Below are 20926 nucleotides of genomic sequence, written 5' to 3'. Positions count from 1 at the left end.
TAACATCACCCTGATGAAAAACTGTGGCTTATTTTTTTTTAGGTTTTTGCAAGGTAAACAGGGTTAAGTGGCTTGGCCAAGGCCACACAGCCAGGTAATTATTCAATGTCTGAGGCCGGATTTGAATTCAGGTACTCCTGACTACAGAGCCAGTGCTCTATGCCACCTAACCATCCCTGTGGCTTATTTCTTAAAAGAAAGTGATATATTTCACATTTTAAATTATTTCATCATGCTTTTCTAATTATTCCCTCTGGGAAAATTTCTAATACACTATAGGTAGACACACACACACACACACAACACACACACACACACACACACACACACACACACACACACACACCCCTACATACCTTTCCCTGAAAGCTACCAACCACCCATACTGTAAAGTAGCAAAAGTGGCCATTTACTTCCCTGCCATCATCAATGTAATGCATCTCCATCTCTCCTTTACAGATGGTTACTTGACTCAAAAAAACAAGAATTTCTCAACTCTTCTTCATTGCCCATCTGAGTTTCCTTTGGGATGTCATCATTTTCTTGAAAAAGTTGGCTACCCAGAGATTCCATCTCCCTGTCTTCCTTCCTTCCTTCCTTCCTTCCTTCCTTCCTTCCTCCCTCCCTCCCTCCCTTCCTTCCACAACACTACTGATAGTTCCAAATGCTATCCCTATCCAAACCTTTCTGAAGAAAAAAAAGAAAGAAAAACAAGACCTCTAACAAACTAGGCATCATCAAGCAAAACGAATCCCTTTATTGACTGGCTTGAAAATATGTCTTGGGGTGCCTAGGTGGCACAGTGGATAAAGCACCCGCCCTGGAGTCAGGAGTACCTGAGTTGTAATCCAGCTTCAGACACTTACTAATTACCTAGCTGTGTGGCCTTGGGCAAGCCACTTAACCCCGTTTGCCTTGCAAAATACATACATACATACATACATATATATATATATATATATATATCTTGCATTGTAGTCTGAGTCCATACTCCCTCTGTCAGGAGGAGGGTACCATGCTTCATCACTGGTATTCTGTAGCCACTGCTACTCAAGACAGAGAAAAGAAACTTCTAGTCATTGTGGTCTTTCACCATCAGAAATTTATATAATTTTGTCAGCAGAAATGACAATAAAAAAGATGGCATTACATTTAGTTTACTTCTGCACCCTAAGGGGAGTCTTTCTATCCAACATGTAGCTAAAAAAAGCTCTCCATGTGGTGTTTCCTGTATTATAATGAGAATTCCTGGTGACAGCAGAGACTGCCTCAGTTTTCCTTGTATACTCAGCAGCAGCACAATGTTTTGGACAAGTAAGTGCTTTAATAGAGTCTTTTTTAATTTATTCATTCTACTTCTTTATCTTACAGGTAAAGAGGAAAAGAATATGGAGAGTTTAAAGATGGGGGGGGGGTGACAAGGTTCCTAATTGCATTCCAGATGCCCAGATCAATTCATAGCTCTATTTGTGCATTAGCATGTCTGTTTTCTCACAGCCCCTCTAAAAAGTGCCATTTTCCTTTTTTTAAACAACTATTCCATTCTAATGAGTGCAAGGCAGAACACCTCAGAGCTGTTTTAATTTGCATTTCTTTAATTACTAGTGATAGATTACATAAGCTTGCTAATAACTTTGCTTTCTTTTGAAAACTGCCTGCTCCTGTCCTTTGACCAGTTCATTTAACTACTGGGGAATGGCTCTTGCTCTTATAAATCTAAAGCAGTTCTTTATCTATGTCAGATGAGACCTTTACTAGAGAAGCTTTCTGCAGGTAGCTTTTTCCCTTTTAATTTCAAATGCATTGGTTCTGCTCAGATAAAAACTTTAAAAAATTTTAGGCAGTTAAAATGGTCCATTTATCTTCTATAATCTATTCTGACCTCTTTTCTCATCCATATGTTACAAAAAGTTATTTTCTTCCTTGCTACTCTAATTTGCTTATGATGGAAATTCTGTTTCTTGCCTGTCCTCTCAATTTTTGTCTTTGAGAGGTAGGTGCTGAATTCTAATCCCATAGGGTCTCTCTGAGTCATACATGTTAAGAAATGAGCATTACCTTATCTGTCCACTCAGTAGAGGGAGTCTTCCATCAACTCAGTGTCTGAGGGAGATTGGTAAAGGAGGAATGGAGCATGAATTCTAGTTACCAAATACAACAGAACAATTTAAGCAAATGGGGGAGAAAAAAATACAAGAATACAGCCAGGAGGGACTGCCTGTGGAATTTAAGTGGGCAGAATGCAGTTTCTGGAGTTGGAATTTGGCTCAAAAGCCAGACATAATTAGGGCACATGCTGTCCTTCCCTTTGGAAAGGTCTATTTGAATGCATGGAGCAAACCCTAGCCAAGGAGCTATGGTACTCTCTTTGGCATTGGCAAGCATACTTACAAGCCCTAAGGTTTTCTGGGGGGGTTCATGAGACAGATATCCCAGATTTCAAAGCACTTCAATAAAGCTGAGATTTTTTCCATAAATATATATATATATATATATATATATATAATATATATATAAATATATTTAAATTTTTCTATATTAAGACTGTGGGGGGGGTGGACAGATTTGGGACCTGTGAGTTGGTAGGGAGAAGAAAGAAGTAAGATGGTGAAAACCATCTTGACTCACATTAAAATTCTACATCAAGTCTGGGAGTTAAAAGCTAGACGCCAGCCAGGAATCCAGCTGACTCCTAGTTTCTAGCACTCAGGAAAAAATAAATGCCCCAAAAGTCTCAATTTCTTCTCAGAAAAAAATAGAGCATACTCATTTTAAACAGAGACCTGCACTATTTAGCTTCAATCCTAGAATTCTATTCTAATAAGTTTTTTTTTATTTTTAATTTTATTTATTTAGGGCAACAGTGGGTTTTTTTAAGTGACTTGCTCAAAGTCATACAGCTGGGCAATTATTAAGTGTCTGAGGCTGGATTTGAACTCAGGTCATCTTGACTCTACGGCTGGTGCTCTATGCACTGAGCCACCTATCTGGTCTGTAATAAGTTTTTTTTTTTAGGTTTTTTTTGCAAGGCAAATGGGGTTAAGTGGCTTGCCCAAGGCCACACAGCTAGGTAATTATTAAGTGTCTGAGACCGGATTTGAACCCAGGTACTCCTGACTCCAAGGCTGGTGCTTTATCCACTATGCCAGCTAGCTGCCCCCAACGCCACCTAGCCGCCCCCTGTAATAAGTTTTTAAAAGTATCATCAGAACTGAAATAGGACATCTAGATTTATCTCTGGAAAATGTCAAGTTGAAAGGAATCTTGGGGATCAACCAGTCCAATCACCCCATTTTACACAAGATGAAAATAAGGTTTGCAGAGAAGAAAACAGCAGAGATGGTGGCAAAGCTGAAACAAGAATCCTGGTCTTCTGGCTCACAACTGAGGATTCTTTCCACTGTACTACAACAACTCTAGTCTTGAGTCAGGAGATGAACTCTAGACTCTTCCTTTCTATTTCTGGTTTTCTTGGATGTCTCATCAGCCAATTCTAAGCATGTACCTACTATACGACACTTTCACACAAGACAATGATATCAACAGCCCATAGTTGTTTATTTCTGGTGTAATTGGTGTGTCTGGGTAATTTGATCCTCCTCAGGTCCATAAAGAATGTTCAAGAATTGGGAATATGGACAAGAGTACCAAAAGCAATCCAATGAATTGGATAGAGACAGTAAATATTTAACTGGGGAAAGAAGGAGGATGGACTAAGCATGTGGCCTGACCCCTGCTAACAGACTAGTGAACTGCTTGGAAAATAAAGATCCCAGATCAATGAGCAATATATATTGAGTAGATCTACAAAGCTGTCTTTTATTTCCAGGAGAGTACAATAGTTGATGGGTTTTAAATATTTGTTAATGTTTACCTATGTACCTTTTGTGTTATAAGCACTTATCTTTTTTTTTTTTAAAAAGCATTTATCTTATAGGAAATAAATAGCTGATATCTACCTAGTATCTCTTCTAAAGGGGAATGGAAGGCAATTGATTTGAGCTTCCCTTTTTTACCTTCTCGTCATCTCAAAACTTCTTGACATCATTTCCCACTCTCCTCTTTAACAGTGAGGGAATCTTCTTGCCAAAGCCAATGTCTCCATAAGTTAACAAAAGTGACCCTCCTCTCTTCTGTGACAGAATGCAGCTTTAACCATTCCTATCCTTTCTAATCTTCTACCTCTTCCTATCTATTGGTTCCTTCCCTACTGCCTGCAAACAAGTTTATGTCTTTGGTACCCTTTAAAAAAACTTGTCCTAGGTCCTATCTTCCAGCACTATCAGCCTATATTTCTCTTCCCTTTCTCATCCAAGAAAACTTAGAAAACTGCTAGTCTTTCTTTGTCTCTTTTACTCCTCAATCATTTGCAATCTGGCATTATGATATCATCATAATTGAAATTCCTCTCTCCAAACTTACCAATGATCTCTTTTTCCTTTCAAATATTTTTTTTTCCTCAATTAATAAAGATTTTTAACACTTGCTTTAAAAATTTTTAAGTTTCATAATCTTTCCCTCTTCCCCCTACTTGATATAGGTAATACACAGGCAATCATGCAAAACATATTCCATATTAGCCATGTTGTGAAAGAACATATAGACAAAAACCCAAGAAAAATAAGATTTTTTTAAAAAGTATGTCTTGATCTGCATTTATATTCCATTATTTCTTTCTCTGTGGGTGAATAGCATTTTTTCATCATGAGTCCTGTGGAGTTATGTTAGATATCAAAGATCTCTTAATTACCAAATATGATGATCTTTTCTCAGTCTTAAGCCTTCTTGATCTCTCTTTTGCATTGCTGACAACCCTCTCAAGTCCTAGACTCTCTCTTTTCTCTAGATTTTTGTATCACTTTTCCTTCCTGGTTTTTCTTCCTAACCCATCTAACTTCCGAACATCTAACCTAACCCGTATCTGTATCATGCTCTCCAATTTGGAGCTTTCCCCAAAGTTCTATCTGAGGCCCTCTTCCCTTTTCTCACTACATTCTCTTTCCTGGAGAATTTCATCAGCTTCTATGGATTATTATTTTTATTATAGATCTCTTATATTCAGCCCTAGTAGTCTCTTCCCTGAGCTTCAGTCCCACATCTCCTATTGCCTACTGGACATTCAAATTAATTAATGTTTTGTTTGGCCTTTGATCTTGCAGATCATGATATACACATGAATTAGATTTGAGTGAGAGAGTGCTGAGCTAAGGCACCAGTCTCACTTTCTCCTCTAGAACCATCTGGGTCTATGATGAATCAGGACAACTGGAGCAGACCCTGGATGTGAGACAATCAGATTCAAGTGTCTTGTCCAGGATCACACCGCTAGTAAGTGTCTGAGGTCAAATTTGAATTCAGGTCCTACTGAGTCCAGGATTGGGTTCTCCACTCATTGTGTCATAGCTTCCCTGGACATTCAAATTAGATGTCCTAGAGACAATCCAAACTCAATTTATCCAAAACAGAATTCATTGTCTTCCCCCCTGCCCCAAACCCACTCTACCTCTTCCAAACTTTTCTATTTCTATTGAACCCACCAACATTTTCCATCCTTTTATGTTCACAACCTTGGAAATATCCTGTACTCCTCAACTCTCCTTTATCCAACATATCCAGCCAGATGCCAAATCTTATTGCTTCTGCCACTACATCATTTTTTTAATCTGATCCCTTTTCTTGACTCTTATTAGGTCAGAATCTTATCACCTCTTATTTAGAGTATTACAAGTGGCACAGCGGATAGAATTAGGAAGACTCAACTTCATGAGTTCAAATCCAGCCTCAGACACTTCTTAGTAATGTGACTCTGGGCAAGTCACTTAACCCTGTTTGCCTCCATAAAAAATGAGCTAGAGAAGGGCATGTCAAACCACTCAGCATCTTTGCCAAAAAAACCCAAAAGGGGTAATGAAGAGTAGAATATGCCTGAAATGACTCTACAGCAACAGCAAGTAATTTCCCTGCCTCAAGTCCCAGCCCATTCCCCTCAGCCCATTCCACACACAGTTGCCAAGTGATTTTCCTTAAGCAGAAATCTGACCATGTCACACCCCTGCTCAATAAAATCCACTGTCTCTAGGATAAAATATAAACTCCTCCACATAGCTGCCTCCCCAAAAAAGTCTATTTAGTCATTTTCAGTTGTATCTGAGTCTTTAATGACCCCTTTTGGGGGCTTTCTTGGCAAAGATGTTGGAACAGTTTGCATTTCCTTCTCTAACTCATTTTGAGGAACTGAGGCAAACAGGGTTAAGTGACTTGCTCAAGGTCACACAGCTAATAAGTGTCTGATTTGAATTAAAAAAAGATAGTCTTCTTGACTCCTTACATCTACTTGATAGACATATTTATCAAATGTGAGAAAATAGACCCAATAGTGCAGAGGCTCTGAGGAGTAGGGAGACAAGGAGTGTCCTTCAGATAGACAACCAAAAAAGGGTCCTACTCCTCACCCATCCCCACAGCAGGGATGGGAGTGGAGTGAAGGAAGTAAACTAGGGTCTAATAATCTGTAATATGTCAATGACCTCTGCTTCTGTCATTGTAGGAACCCCTTTCCTACAAGCAAGATGGCAACTCATCCATATGTTTCCATCTGAAAGGGTTACCTGAGGCATAGAGAAACTCAGGTAACTTGTTCATGGCTACAGACCTAATAAATGTCATGGGGGGATTTTGACCTTAGGTTTTCCTAACAACAAATTCAGCCTTCTAGCCACTGTAACACAACTGCTTCAGTGAAAATTCTGCTCTGTGTGGCATTGTCACCCTGATACCGACAGATCTGGAGTCAAAAGACCATCTGTTAGCTTTGTTGTAGAGCCTGAACTAGACAAGGGCTAAAAGGTTTTGGCACTTATCTGCAATATTCCAGTTCCCCTGCCACTGTGTCACGCCAAAAATAACACACTCATACCCCACCTACCTGCTCCTACTGTGTGACACATGTCCTGAAATATTTCCACCAAACCAGGATACAGCAAGCAAAAGAAAATTGGGTGGGAAGAATAGGCAAAGGTCAAGAAGAAATAAAAGTAGCATCTCTTGTAGATGATATGACCCTGTACATAGAACATCAACTGTAACACCCACCAGGGTGGCAGAACCAAATAAAAATGTAATTGGGAAATATTTAATAAAATTAATAAAAATACAATAAAATGTAGATAATGCTAACATGTAGTTTTCTAAGTTAATAAGATCCCCAAGGATCATTTTTATGACTCTCTATTTTTATTTGATTCTATTGACGTAGACCTATTGGCCCTAGAAAGTTAACTAAAATTAACTGAAGTAATAATTTAGGGAAGTTGTAGAATATATAAGAAAGTCACATAAATAATCACCAGGTCTGAAAATACATATGGAAGAATGGAGCTACCAAAATTTACTCAGGAACTATATGAATCTATCCATTAACCCTACCTCCTCCCTAAACCCTTTAAAAGAAATAGATAACAAGAAATAACAAGAAATATTAACTCCTCCTGGGTAAGTCAAGCCAATATAATAAAAGTGAAGTGACAATATAACCTAAATAATTAACTATAGTATTGTAGTAATAAAATATCAAAAGAATATTTTATAGAATTAGAAAAAAATAACAATCCAAAAAGAAGAAAAGTTCAATAATCTTAAGAGTAATAAAAAAGTGTGTGAGGAAAGGTGTTTATCAGTTATCAGACCCCAAATATACTACAATGATCAATAAAAACAATATCATAGTGGGTTTTTTAAAAAAAATAGCAGTTAATCAGAGGAACAGATTGGGTGCCCCTAACGATGGAAACAAACATAGCGGTATAGTGTTCAATAAACCTAGAGACTTAAATTAGTGGGGAAAGGACTCATTATTTTATTCAGTCAAATCACTGAGAATACTAGGTGGCAGGACAGTAGAAATTAATTACAGACCATCAACTCATTTCATATACCAAGATAAGCACTAAATGTTTATATGACCTACATATAAAAGGTCACATTATAAATTGAAGGAACAAGAAAGAAAACATTTTCCAATCTCTGAACTGTTCATTAATAAACATGTCTCATACAAGGAAAAATAGATGAACTTAAATAATATCAAATTTGAAATCTAATGTAGCAAAAATCAGAAGGGAAACAGGTAGCAGGAGAAAAAAATCTTTGCTGGAATTTCCTCTGATAAAGGCTTTAATATAAAAGATATATAAGAAATAATTTAAATTTTAAGAAGAGGCATTCTCCAGTAGATATATTGTCAAAGGATATGAACAAGCAGTTTTCAAAGGAAAAATCCAAGCTATCAAGAAACATGAAAGTATACTTTAAATCACTAAAAAATAAAGAAATTCAAAATAAAACAAGTTTAAGTGTCCATATCACACTCATAAGACTAGCGAAGATGACATGAAGAAAATGCCAAATGGAAAGGCTCTGGGCAAACAAGCTCTACTGTTGAGTATAGGTGTGATCAGAAGTTATTTGGAATCATGCCCAAAAGGTTTGCTAAAATTTTTATATAATTTAACCCAGCTATACCATTACTAGGACTATGCTGCTGCTAAAGAAAAGGAAGAGGAAAATAACCTCTATGTTCCAAAATATTTATGGCAGTTTTTTGGGGTGGTGATCAAAAATTGGAACCTAAGGAGGATATCTGCTCATTGAGGAATGGTTAAACAAATTGTAGTTTATGAATACAATTGAATATTATTCTGCCATAAAAAATGATGAAGTGGACAGTTTCAGAAGATGCTACGAAGATCTCTACAATACAGGAAAAAATGAGCACAAACAATTTACACAATAACATTATGGATGAAAATAATTTTTAAAGATTTTAGAATTCTGAAATGACAAACCAAAAGTCCAGAGGATTGCAAAGTGTACTCATCACTCCCCTCTTGCCAAGGAGATGATGAACTTAAATGTGCCAAGATGCATACGTTTTTGGACCTTATGATCAAAATGATATTTATGCAGAATTTTAAGATCTGCAGAGCATTTTACTAATATAGGAAATGAGGGAAAAAATCACTTTTTTTGCTCATGACATGATGGTTTACTTAAAGAGCCCTAGAGATTCAAACTAAAAATTAAATAAAACTATTAAGAACTCCAGTAAGGGGCAGCTAGATGGTACAGTAGATACAGCATTGGCCCTAGAATCAAGAAGACCTGAGTTCAAATCCAGCCTCAGATACTTAATAATTACCTAGTTGTGTGACCTTTGTTGTGTGGCAAAATCACTTAACCCCATTGTCTTGCAAAAAAAAATGAACTCCAGTAAGTAGCAAGGTATCACCAGCCTTTCTGTACTCTGTGACCAACAAAACTCAAAAGAAAAAGAGAAAGAAATTCCAGTCTAAATAACTATATATATATATAAATAAATATATTTCTGAGTCCAATTACTATGATATACATGGGAAATACTACTACTACTACTACTATTCATTATTATTATTATTATTATTATTATTATTATTATTATTATTATTACTACTACTACTATATTAGTCACATTTATATAGTATTTTTAAATTTTCAAAGTGCTGCTTTGCAAATGTTAACTACTCTTACAACAATCCTAGGAAGTACATGCTATATTTATTCTCACTTAACAGATGAAAAAACAGATGGACAAAAGTTAAGTGACTTGTCCAGAATCACACCACTAGTGTCTAAAACTAGGTTTGAACTCCAAAGCGCTATTCACTGCTCTATCTAGCTAAGAATATAATCACAAAACATTATTTATAGAAATAAAAACAGTTAAATAATTGCAATACTATTAAATGCTAATGGTTTGACTATTCTAATAAAATGGAAATGAAAATATTTATATTAGGTTACTGATACAATGTCATTCTAATCAAACTAACAAAAACTTTGTAATTAAGAGAAAAAATGAGATCTATTTGTATGAAAGAAAAAATCAAGAATCTCAAGGGAAATAATGGAAAAGAATGGGAAAGAAGGGAATTTAGTGATACAAATTCTCAAACTAAAATATAATCATTAAAACTATACATTACATATCATAATTACAAATATATAAATTATAAAATATAATCTATAAAACATTAAAACTACTGTTTAAAAAATAGAAACATTATCATGGAAGAGATTAAATACACAATATCCTGAAGTAAATGGACATTGACACAGAGTGTTCATTAAACACAAGGTGCTAACTGGGATAAGGATTTTCTATTTGATTAGAAAACAAAAATTAAAAAAAAAACAGCTACAAAAACTGGTGAGCAAGTTGGCAGAAATTAGGGTTAATCCAACATTCATATAGCCCAGAGTAAATTCCAAATGGATTCCGGTCTTAGATATAAGAGGTCATATCATAAAGTTATGAAAAGGGGAAGAGTTCTTGACCAGAGAGATTAATATTAGATAAAATAGAAATTATTGATTACATAAAATTTAAAAGGTCTTGCATGAAAAAGGTAACACAGTTAAAAGCAGCAGGAAAATAACCTGGAGAAAAAGCTTTACAGCATACTTTTCTGAAAAAAGGTGTCCAAGATACATACAGAATGGGTTTACATATGTGAGGGCAAGTACTATTCTCCAACAAATAAAGGTTCAGAGGATACAAATAGGCAATTCTCAAAAAGAAGAAATGCAATCTATTAACTAACATATTTAAATATTCTAAATATTTAAGTTAAAGTAAGTCTAAAGTTCTCCAAAAGGGGCAGCTAGGTGGTGTAGTGGGTAGACCATTGGTCCTGAAGTCAGAAGGACCTAAATTCAAATCTGGCCTGAGACATTTCATACTTACTAGCTGTGTAACCTGGGCAAGTCACTTAATCCTGACTGCTTCATATCCAGGGCTATCTCCAATCATCCTAATTCATACCTGGTCTCTAGACCAGATAGATGGCACTGGAGGAGAAAGTGAGACTAGTGACTTAGCACAGCATCTCCCTCACTCAGATCCAAGTCACATGCATGTCATAACATCACCTCTCTGATGACATGGTCTCCTTAGATAGATAATAAAGGACAAATAAAAGACAATTTTCAGATTGACAAAATGAGAAAAAAAAGAAAATGACAATTGTGGGAGGGGCAATGGGGGGGCCAGACACACTGGTGACCTGATGGCTGGGGTGGACATTGTTTCAATAATTCTGAAAAGTAGTTTGGAACCATAGCTGCATCTAGAGGTAAATGCTAAACTTATTCCCCAGAGATCAAAGAGGAAAGGACCCATATAAATAAAATTTTATAGCAATGCATTTTTTTACAATAAATTAGAAATAAAGGGGGTAACTTTTCACTGGAGAATGGTTTAGAAAATTATGGTATGTGAATGTAATGGAATATATTATCCTAAAAGAAATTATGAATTGATTACAATTAAATATAGATTCTCAAGAGTATTCCTTTTTAAGGAATTCAGTGCCTTGCTCACATTTTCCTTTCTACCTCAACTTCTGACCTAATGGAAATTTCAATATCCATGTGGATATTTCTTCAAATACCCTAACTTTTGAATCTACTCAACTCCTTTCAGCCCCTTTAATCTATTTCATCTACTCCTTCCTGATACCTAAGCCATTATTAGGGATGGTTATAAACCTGATTTCCTCATTACCAACATGTTCTCTATTTCCAAGATCAAGAATTCTGAAATTCTCTTATTTAACCATAACCTCCATCATTCTTCTTCCCTATGTCTCATTCCCACAAATTCCATTTTTCATCCTTTCTACCATGACCTCCAGTCTAGTTCCTCCAACCCTTAGTGGTCTACCATGCTATCACCCCAGCTGTGGCTTTTACCTTCCATTTCCTTCAGAACACTGACCTAGGGGCAGCTAGGCAGTTATTCAGCACAGTGGATAGAGCACCAACCCTGGAGTCGGGGGACCCAAGTTGAAATGCAACCTCAGACATTTGATTCTTTTTTTGTTTTGTTTTGCTTTTTAGATTTTTCAAGGCAGTGGGGTTAAGTGGCTTGCCCAAGGCCACACAGCTAGGTAATTATTAAGTGTCTGAGGACAGATTTGAACTCAGGTACTCCTGACTCCAGGGCCAGTGCTCTATCCACTGCGCCACCTAGCCACCCCCAGACATTTGATTCTTAAAGATAGTTGTGTGGGGGCGGCTAGGTGGCACAGTAGATAAAGCACCGGCCCTGGAGTCAGGAGTACCTGGGTTCAAATCTGGCCTCAGACACTTAATAATTACCTAGCTGTGTGGCCTTGGGCAAGCCACTTAACCCCACTGCCTTACAAAAACTTAAAAAAAAAATAGTTATGTGATTTTGGGCAAGTCTATTAACCCCATTGCCCCACCAAAACAAAAGAAAAAAAGAACATTGGTCTTAATGTTATCCATTTCCATTTGACATAATCATCTTCTTTTGAATCCTTGGCCCCATTGTCCTCTGGCTATTCACATCTCCTCTATCCTTATTCTTGTTATGATAAATAAAACTGCAAGAAGTCACATAATCATGTTGACATGATTCATACCACTTTGTGTTATCCTACTCAATTGGGCCCCACTCCTTCCTAATTTATTTCTTCCTAATTGTTTTCTTTTTATCCTACTCATCAGAGTAGCTATTTCAACCCTTCCTTTCTTCCCAACTTTCAATGACACTTCTTCCTCACACCCTCTCAGAAGGGGACCTTATCTTGAGCTTGCCTACTCTTCCTGACATCTCAAAACTCTTCAACTTCATTCCCTAGTCTTACCTAGATACTATGTGGATATTAGATACCATATACTATGAAGAAAAACTAGTAATGAAGAGAATAATTAAGTTATTTCATTACTAGAGTACCAAAAAGGTGGTTTTTAAAGCTACATATTCCTTTCATCCCATCCCATGCCATCTCCTCTAACAAGTTTCTCTCTCTCTCTCTCTCTCTCTCTCTCTCTCTCTCTCTCTCTCTCTCTCTCTCTCTCTCTCCCTCCCTCCCTCCCTCCCTCCCTCCCTCCCTCTGTCTCTCCTTATTAGTTCTCAGTTTAATGACTATTTTTGTTTAGGTGACTCCCAGAAAAAATCTATCCAGTCCTGATTCTCTTCTGAGCTCTAGTTAAGTCCAAAACAGAACTCATTTTCTGGCTCTGACCTTCTGAGTTCTCCCATTTGTTTGCAGCACAATCAACTTTTTAGTCATCCAGTTTTACAACCTCTTTCTTCCTCACCATAAACATCCAATCAGAGGCCAAGTCCTGTCAGTTCTATCCCCACAACTATCCATTCCATTCTCTCCACTCACATAGCCACTTAGTTCAGATCTTCTTCATATTTTAGCTGAGTTATACTATAAGAGCCTCTTAATTGGCTTTCTTGCCTCAGGTGCCAATACTTTGAAACCCATTCTCCTCAAAGTCACTAAAACATAGTACTCAAGCACAAGTCTGATCATGTCACTCTCTCTTTACTAAACTCCCAAGGCATCCTATTACTCTAAGATCAATTAGAATCTTCTCTGTTTGGCATTAAAAGCCCTTTACAACTTACCTCCAAGATACCTTTTCAGCCTGAATGAAAAAATGAATGAAGTATTTATTAACAATCTAAAATATGTCAAGCATTGTGCTAGGTTCCAGGAATGCAAAAATATAAGTAAGAGGTTCCTACCCTTAAGAAATTTATATTTTAAAAAGAGGAGAGAATACATGAAGGGGAGTGGTGGCCAGGGAAGGGAGTTTCTATAGAGAGAAGCACAGGGATGAGTGCAGTTACAGAGTAATTAAACTGTCAAATATTTTCTAGAAGCCTAGCACAGTTCCCAGAAAAATAATAGTATTGATTTGGTGGGAAGCAAGAGGTGGGAAGTAGAACTGGGAGCAAGATAGGGGTGGCAATGGGAATGGGAGATGGGGGAGAAGAAAGGAACAGGGCAGGGAGAGAAGGTATTCATGCAGCATGAGGGAATATAGTAAAATGTCTAGGCTGGATGGGATATGAAGTATGAACCTGGGTGTGCTAGGTACATCTGCACTCAATCAACTTCACCCAAGGGTAAGAGTTACAAAGCTGAGTGGACTGACTTTTAGGGGGAGAATAGGAGAGGAAACAGGTTTTCTCTGGAGAGTGTCGTTCCAGGTAAGGAGAAGTGGGGCAGGAGCAGGATGGAAGGAAAGATGCCCAGAATCTATGACCATACAAATGAGATGAGAAGCACTACTCTCCTTCACACATTCTTACAGTCTGGCCAAATTGGTCTTGCTCAAATACAAATGCCTCATAGGTAGGCTTCTTCCTTGGAATGCATCCTTCATCTCTAATTCTGAGTCCCTACTTTCCTTCATCTCAAACACCTAGCACCTTCTACATATTTTCCCAATTCCCCCAACAGTTGACATCCTCTTAATCCCCCTCCCCTAATTGTTTTATATTTGTCTAGTTTTATGAAAGTATAGGTTGTCTTGCCTTATAAAAATATAGATTCCATGAGAGTAGGTGTTATGTTATTTCTGTCTGAATTACCAATGCCTAACCTGATGCTGATGATCAATGCTGGTTGATTTATTTAAGGATCGGAATGATCTGGTCCTATCTGGTTCCTTATCTTTTTCCACCCCATTTACAAATCTTCCCTTCAAGCCAAACTGGCCTTCCCCCTCCCTATTTCTGCCTATCAAAGTCCTATAAAATGAGATACTTGTAAAGTGCTTAGCAAACCTTACATTCTATGTAAATACTATCTGCCCATCTTTTAATGTTCAATTTCCAAGTAGGATCATAAAATTATGACTAGAAGGGCCCTTAGAGGTCATTCAGTTTAAACCTTTGTTTTATAGACTAAGAGATTAAATATTAAAGAAGTGAAGTACTTTGTCCAAAGGCATTTTAGTAAAAGGCAAAATCAGATTCAAATTCAGATCAAACTCTGCTCTTTTGGAGCAGTTAGGTGATGCAGTGGATAGAGTACCAGACCTGGAGTCAGGAGGACATGAGTTCAAATCCAAACTCAGATACTTAATATTTACTTGGCCACATGATCTTGGGCAAACCACTTAACCTCATTGCCTTGCCAAAAAAACTCCCAAAATTTAGTGCTTTCAATGGCATAATACTACCTTGAGCTCTCATCTCCTCTGGTACAATTAGAAAATTGTCAGAGGTCAAAATATGGGCCCATGAATGGAGCATCCTTCACAGCGTCATGCAGACTTGAATTCAGAAGGCCTGGGTGCTAATTCAAGCTTTGTCACTTACTGGCTTTGTGACCTTGGATGAGTTATTTTGCCTCACTTTTCTTATCTATTCAATAGGGATAATGATAGCTGTCTTACCTAAATCTTTTTTTTTTGTATCACAGTTATTTCTTTTTTTAAATTTATTTTTATTAAAGATATTGAGTTTTACAATTTCCCCCCAATCTTGCTTCCCTTCCCCCACCCCACCCCCACAGAAAGCACTCTGTCAGTCTTTACTTTGTTTCCATGTTGTACCTTGATCCAAATTGGGTGTGATGAGAGAGAAATCATATCCTTAAAGAGAAGAGAAGTCTAAGAGGTAACAAGATAAGACAATAAGATATCTGTTTTTTTTCCTAAATTAAAGGGTTACCTAAATCTTAAGGTTGCTTTGAAGAACAAATGAGATGAATGGATATGAAATCTCTATGTAAAAGAATTTATAAATACAAGATAATATAAAATGAGTGATCTCATTCACTAATGCCACTTTCATCAAAAGGCTCCCCTGCAGATCTGTTTTAGAGGTTGGTGGGCACAGGAAATAGAGCACTGGACCTGCAGTCAGGAAGACCTAAGTTCAAATACAGCCTCAGGTGCGGCTAGGTGGCGTAGTGGATAAAGCACCGGCCTTGGAGTCAGGAGTACCTGGGTTCAAATCCGACCTCAGACACTTAATAATTACCCTAGCTGTGTGGCCTTGGGCAAGCCACTTAACCCCATCTGCTTTGCAAAAAAAAAAAAAAAAAACACCTAAAAAAAAAACAAATTCAGCTTCAAATCATTTAACTAACTGATCCTGATCCTAACTTCTGTCCATTTTATTGTGTGTGTATGTATATGTATATGTATGTGTCTATATTTGAATGTAACATTCTCAAATACAGCCTAATGTTTACACCATTCTTACAGATAGATTATTTGATCAACTAGTCCCCAACTTGGGCATCAATACTTCTCACCTTAGTAGTTATGGTTTCTCTTAATGCAAAGAGTAGCAGGGTCCAGAGATGTATAATATTAGGTTCTAGGTCATTGTTTTCTATGAACCTTATCCTGCATTTGGAGCCTTAATCAATCTTTAAAAAATATCAAAGCCATTTCATTGGTTTAAACCACCTTTTAGGTCAGAAATTAAAAAATTCTAATCCTTTAAAATAATGAAGTGTGTAAAATATATACTCATCTACTCACTCATTCATTAACAAAACATTTACGTTTATCAGGTTTGTCAAGAGCAATGTGGTAGGCTCTGGAAGAAATCTTTGCCCTCAAGAAGCTTACACTTTAGAAGGGGATCCAAAATGTAAAATTATTAAATGATAATACACTTTAAAAATAAAAAAATAAAGTGCTATATGAGGTGTGGCATGGGGGGAAGCTTTACAGTTGAACAAGCTTTTGAATTTGGCTTTGACAAACAGGAACTTATCAGGGGATGATGATGTTTGTCCTTCATTCCTGAAGAAGACCATGACATCAGGGATGTGATACCATGACAACCATATGAATCAGATTTGAAAGAAGAGGTGCTGTGCTAAGACACTAGTCTTACTTTCTCCTCCCAGAGTCATTTGGGTCCAGTGGCCAGATATGAATCAGGATGATTGGAGACCGCCTGGGAGGCAAATCAATCAGGGTTAAGTGACTTGCCCAAGGTTACACAGCTAGTAAGTGGCAAGTGTCTGAGACTGATTCAAATTCCCTTCCCTGACTCCAAGGCCACTGTTTTATCCACTGTACCACCTAGTTTTCCATACTTATCAAGGAAAAGAAGAAGGGGAAAGAAGATGTGTTAGGTCTGGGAAATGGTAAAGATGGAGACAAGAAAGTATAAAATGTGCTGAGGAACAGAGAATAGCCAGTTTGCCTTATGTTTGCAAGGACCATCGAATCATAGATTTAGAGCCAGAAGGGAATCTACTCATTTTTATAAATGGGGAAAATGAAGTTCAGAAGTTAAGTAGTTTGCCCTGGATCTTAGAAACTAGTAAGTATCTGAGGCCGGTTTTGAGCTTGACTTTTCCTGTTTTCAAGCTTTCTCTAGGTTCCAACTATTCACTGCACACCCAACTGCCTCTAAAGAGGCATATAACACAAAGGTGGGAAAGTTCCAGGGCAGAGTTCAAATTTATTTGGCAGTCAACAGGGAGTCACTAATGTATTTTATTATTTTTTTAAGTTTAAATGATACTATATATTGTACATCATAGTTACTTCCTAATCTATACCTTCCTCTCCACAAAGTACTGCCTAATAACAAAGAAAAACAGCTAAGCAAAGTTACTGTGGCCATATATGCAACATTTCTATACCTACAGTCCTCCTCACCCCAGAAAGGAAGAAGACTATTTCTTCATTTGTCCTCAAGAACTAGAATTGGTCATTGTATTTCAGTTCTGAAGATTTTTCTAATGAAGTTTTCTGAGAAGAGGGTTATGCATTAGTCCTATGCATAAGAAAGATAATTCTGGCAGATGCATGAAATATGGATTGGAGTGGCCCTAATAAGGAAACTACTGCAATATCCAAGCAGTTTGTAATGAGGGCCTGTAATAGAGTGATAGCAATAAGAGGAAGGGATGAATTCATGTAATGGGGCATGTGCAGTCCATGGGATTTGTCAACTGATTAGACTTAAGAGATGAGAGAGAGGAAAAGTCAACTAAATCACAAGATTATGAACATGAGTGGCTAAGTGTATGATAGCAATCCTGCAAAAAATAGCAATATCAAAAGGGTTAGCAAAGGTTTAAGAAAAAGGATAATGAGCTCAACAAAATCCAGAGAGATTAACTCTGGGACTATATCCTAAGGATTGACAGGAAGGAAAAAAAGACCCATTTGTCAGAAAATATTTATAGCAAATATAATTCTTCTCCCCCCAAGAACCTAGAAATAGTCCATTTGCCCAACAATTGGGGAATGGGTAAACAAACTATGGCACACAAGTACAAGTACAAAATAATTATATCGTAAGATATGACACAGACAAATGGGAAGAATAATAGTCAAGAAGATCAGAGTTGAAATCCTGCCTCTGACATTTATTAACTGTTTGACTTGAGATGAACTTTTTGAATCTTAGGTAACCCTCAATAACAAAATGTTATTGATAGGTGGCAAATCTTATCAATAGAGGATGTTCTCATGCTGATGAAATTAGAAGTCCTTGGCAAATATGACAGATACAAAGAAATGTAGAAAGAAATGCAATAATGCAGAAGACATTCAGAATAATGAAAGCACTTTCAGAAAAATAACATACAAACTGACTACAATCATGTGGAGGGGGGGAGAAGAATAGTGACAAAACCTGGAAAAATACACAGGACCTACCCTACTTCCATCAGACAGACAAAAGTGAAAAAAGAGGGAAAAAATGACAAAGATGGGCACACTTAGCACTTTTAGTGGCTTGCTCTGGAAAGTAATTTGGAACTACAGCTAGGTCACAACTGTTCATCCATCATTCTCAAAGACATCAAGAGGGTGATGATTTGACTTGCAAGTGAATTGGATTTAAGTGAGTCAGAGCTGTGCAAAGTCAACAGCCTCACTCTCTCCTCCATAGTTATTGGAGTCCAATAGCAAGACATCTAGGTCCCAGTTTTGTGAATAATGAATCCCTTGAAGTTGTCATAAAGCATTTGGATTTGTACTATTTGAAGTCAAAATTATGTAAAATATAGTTGTTGGTTCCAGCCCAGTGGAAATATGCAGGGAGAGTTCAAATAATATGACCATCTTCTCAGAAGATCTGAACTATACCTGTTGCTATCCAAGAGAAACATGGTAGCCAGATAGTGAGAAATAAGTCTAAGGGGGGCAGATCTGGGATCTTTCCCCATTTAGCAAACCTGTATTTCCCCTTCTCATGTGCTGCCTCCTAATTACACCTCAACTATAAAATTCCACTGACCTGCAGAAATTCTGAACTGACTACAATCATGTGGAGGGGGGAAGAAGAATAGTGACAAAACCTGGAAAAATACTTCTTAAACCTTTGCTAACCCTTTTGTATATTAAGGCTTACATACAGAGTAAAGATAAAAGAAAAAGAGTGTTTTTTTTTAATTCCGGAAAGAGGAAAAGTTTGATTATTGGGAGATGATGTAGGGGCTGGAGTTGTTAGGGTAAAGGGGAAGAAGAGTAGTGTTAGGTATGGAATCTTCAGGACTTGATTTCAGATCTTACCCAATTGTTTGACCCAGGGCCAAGTGACTTAACCCTCTCTCAGCCTTAGTTTCCTTCTCTGTAAAATAAGGATAATAACAGCACCTCCTTGCTATGGTTGTTGTAAAGATCAAACGAGATCACAATTACAAATCACTTACACAGTTCCTGGTACATAGTAAGCAGTATAAAAGGATTAGTTATAATATGTCTAGAATATAAATTCAGGATTCAGATGCTTCATGAGCATGAATCATAGGGTATATAACTCTTGTGGCAGGCTGCAAAATGCACAGGGTGGGTGAGCATGCTTTAATTTTGAAACCAATGACTATCATTCTTAGTTGGATTGGGAAAAAAAAACCTTAATGAAGGGAAGTTTCAGAGAAGTCATATAAAGTGAAGACTAGGAAGAGTTATATGAACTGAAGCTAAATGAAGTGAACAGAATCATCGCAATTTGTTGCAGTAACAACAATATTGTAAAGACAAACAACAACCAATGCAATGATCAAACAAAATTCCAGAGGATCCATAATGAAACAAACTACCCACCTACGGATGAAGAGATGATAGACTCACAGAATGAAATATATATGGAGTGTCCTAAAAGTCTAGGTAGAGTTTAAGCAATTATAACTTAAAATAACAATAGCCCAAGCTATTAAGCTATTAAAGTTTATACCTGCACTCAGATTGTTGGAATGCTCTGAAGTTTTTGGACATAGCCAGAGTGGAACATGGTTGCTTGAACATACATGTTTGTTACCAAGGTTCTTTTTTTTTCTTTTTCATTGGATGAATAAAATAGATTTTCTGTTCATTGATTTTAAAAATTTAATAAAACGTGCTCTTTCTAGCAGAACAAAAAAAGTAAACTCCTCTGATGGAAGAAGGAATTAAAAGAAAGCCACACCTCCTCACCCTCTATGCACAGTAACACAGCCTGCCTTGCTCACTAGCTCCTCCTGTTGTCCATGTGTACCAAAAAGATTTAGAGGAGCACTTCACTGTAGCAAAGAAAATGGGGGCTTATCAGTTAGGTGAATAGCTGAAATAAATTGTGGCATACTAATATAAGGGAATATTATTGCATCATAAGAAAGAGGGACTAATATGGCTTCAGAAAAACCAGGGAAGATTTGTAGGAAGTGTTTCAGGGTAAAATAAGCCTAGAACCAGGTGAACAATGTGTAGGAAAGAGTTCTCATTCCAGCAGGTGGTTGATAAAGCATATTTCCTTTTGGTAGAGTGGTGATGGCCTAAAGGTGAAGAATGAGACATCCATTTCAAAACAGAGCTAATGTGATGACTTCTTCTGCTTTAAACTATATAGTGCTTATGGACCATAAGGGAGGAGTTCTTTGGGGAAGGGAATTGATGAAGAATGACAGGAATTCAAAAAGAAGAAAAGGAAGAGAGCAGCCCTGAAACAAATATGTAGAAGAGAGTAGAAGGGGACACAGACAAGCAAGGCAGTTTTATTAGCATGATATTAAATTTGAAATATACTTTAAAAAAATCAAATAGTATTTAACAAGTTCATAGTTTCATATCATGTTTCATATTCAATATCATAATA

The 20926-nt window shown here is 37.0% G+C and overlaps 1 protein-coding gene across 7 annotated transcripts in view; it reads right to left on the bottom strand.

The window, feature by feature from the left end:
* Positions 1–20926, bottom strand: part of AATK (apoptosis associated tyrosine kinase) — a 209951-nt gene that overhangs the window by 43999 nt on the left and 145026 nt on the right. The window contains exon 1 of one of the 7 annotated variants that reach the window (XM_074224946.1): positions 10781–11918. The exons of the other annotated variants lie outside the window; for them this stretch is intronic. The gene's annotated coding sequence lies outside the window, so the exon portion shown is untranslated. Of the gene's footprint in view, positions 1–10780; positions 11919–20926 lie in introns of those variants that run through there. 7 annotated transcript variants of the gene reach the window in all.

This window comes from Macrotis lagotis, chromosome 2 (assembly GCF_037893015.1).
Source record: "Macrotis lagotis isolate mMagLag1 chromosome 2, bilby.v1.9.chrom.fasta, whole genome shotgun sequence".
NCBI lineage: Eukaryota > Metazoa > Chordata > Mammalia > Peramelemorphia > Peramelidae > Macrotis > Macrotis lagotis.
This window is presented reverse-complemented; position numbering and strand designations above follow the sequence as displayed.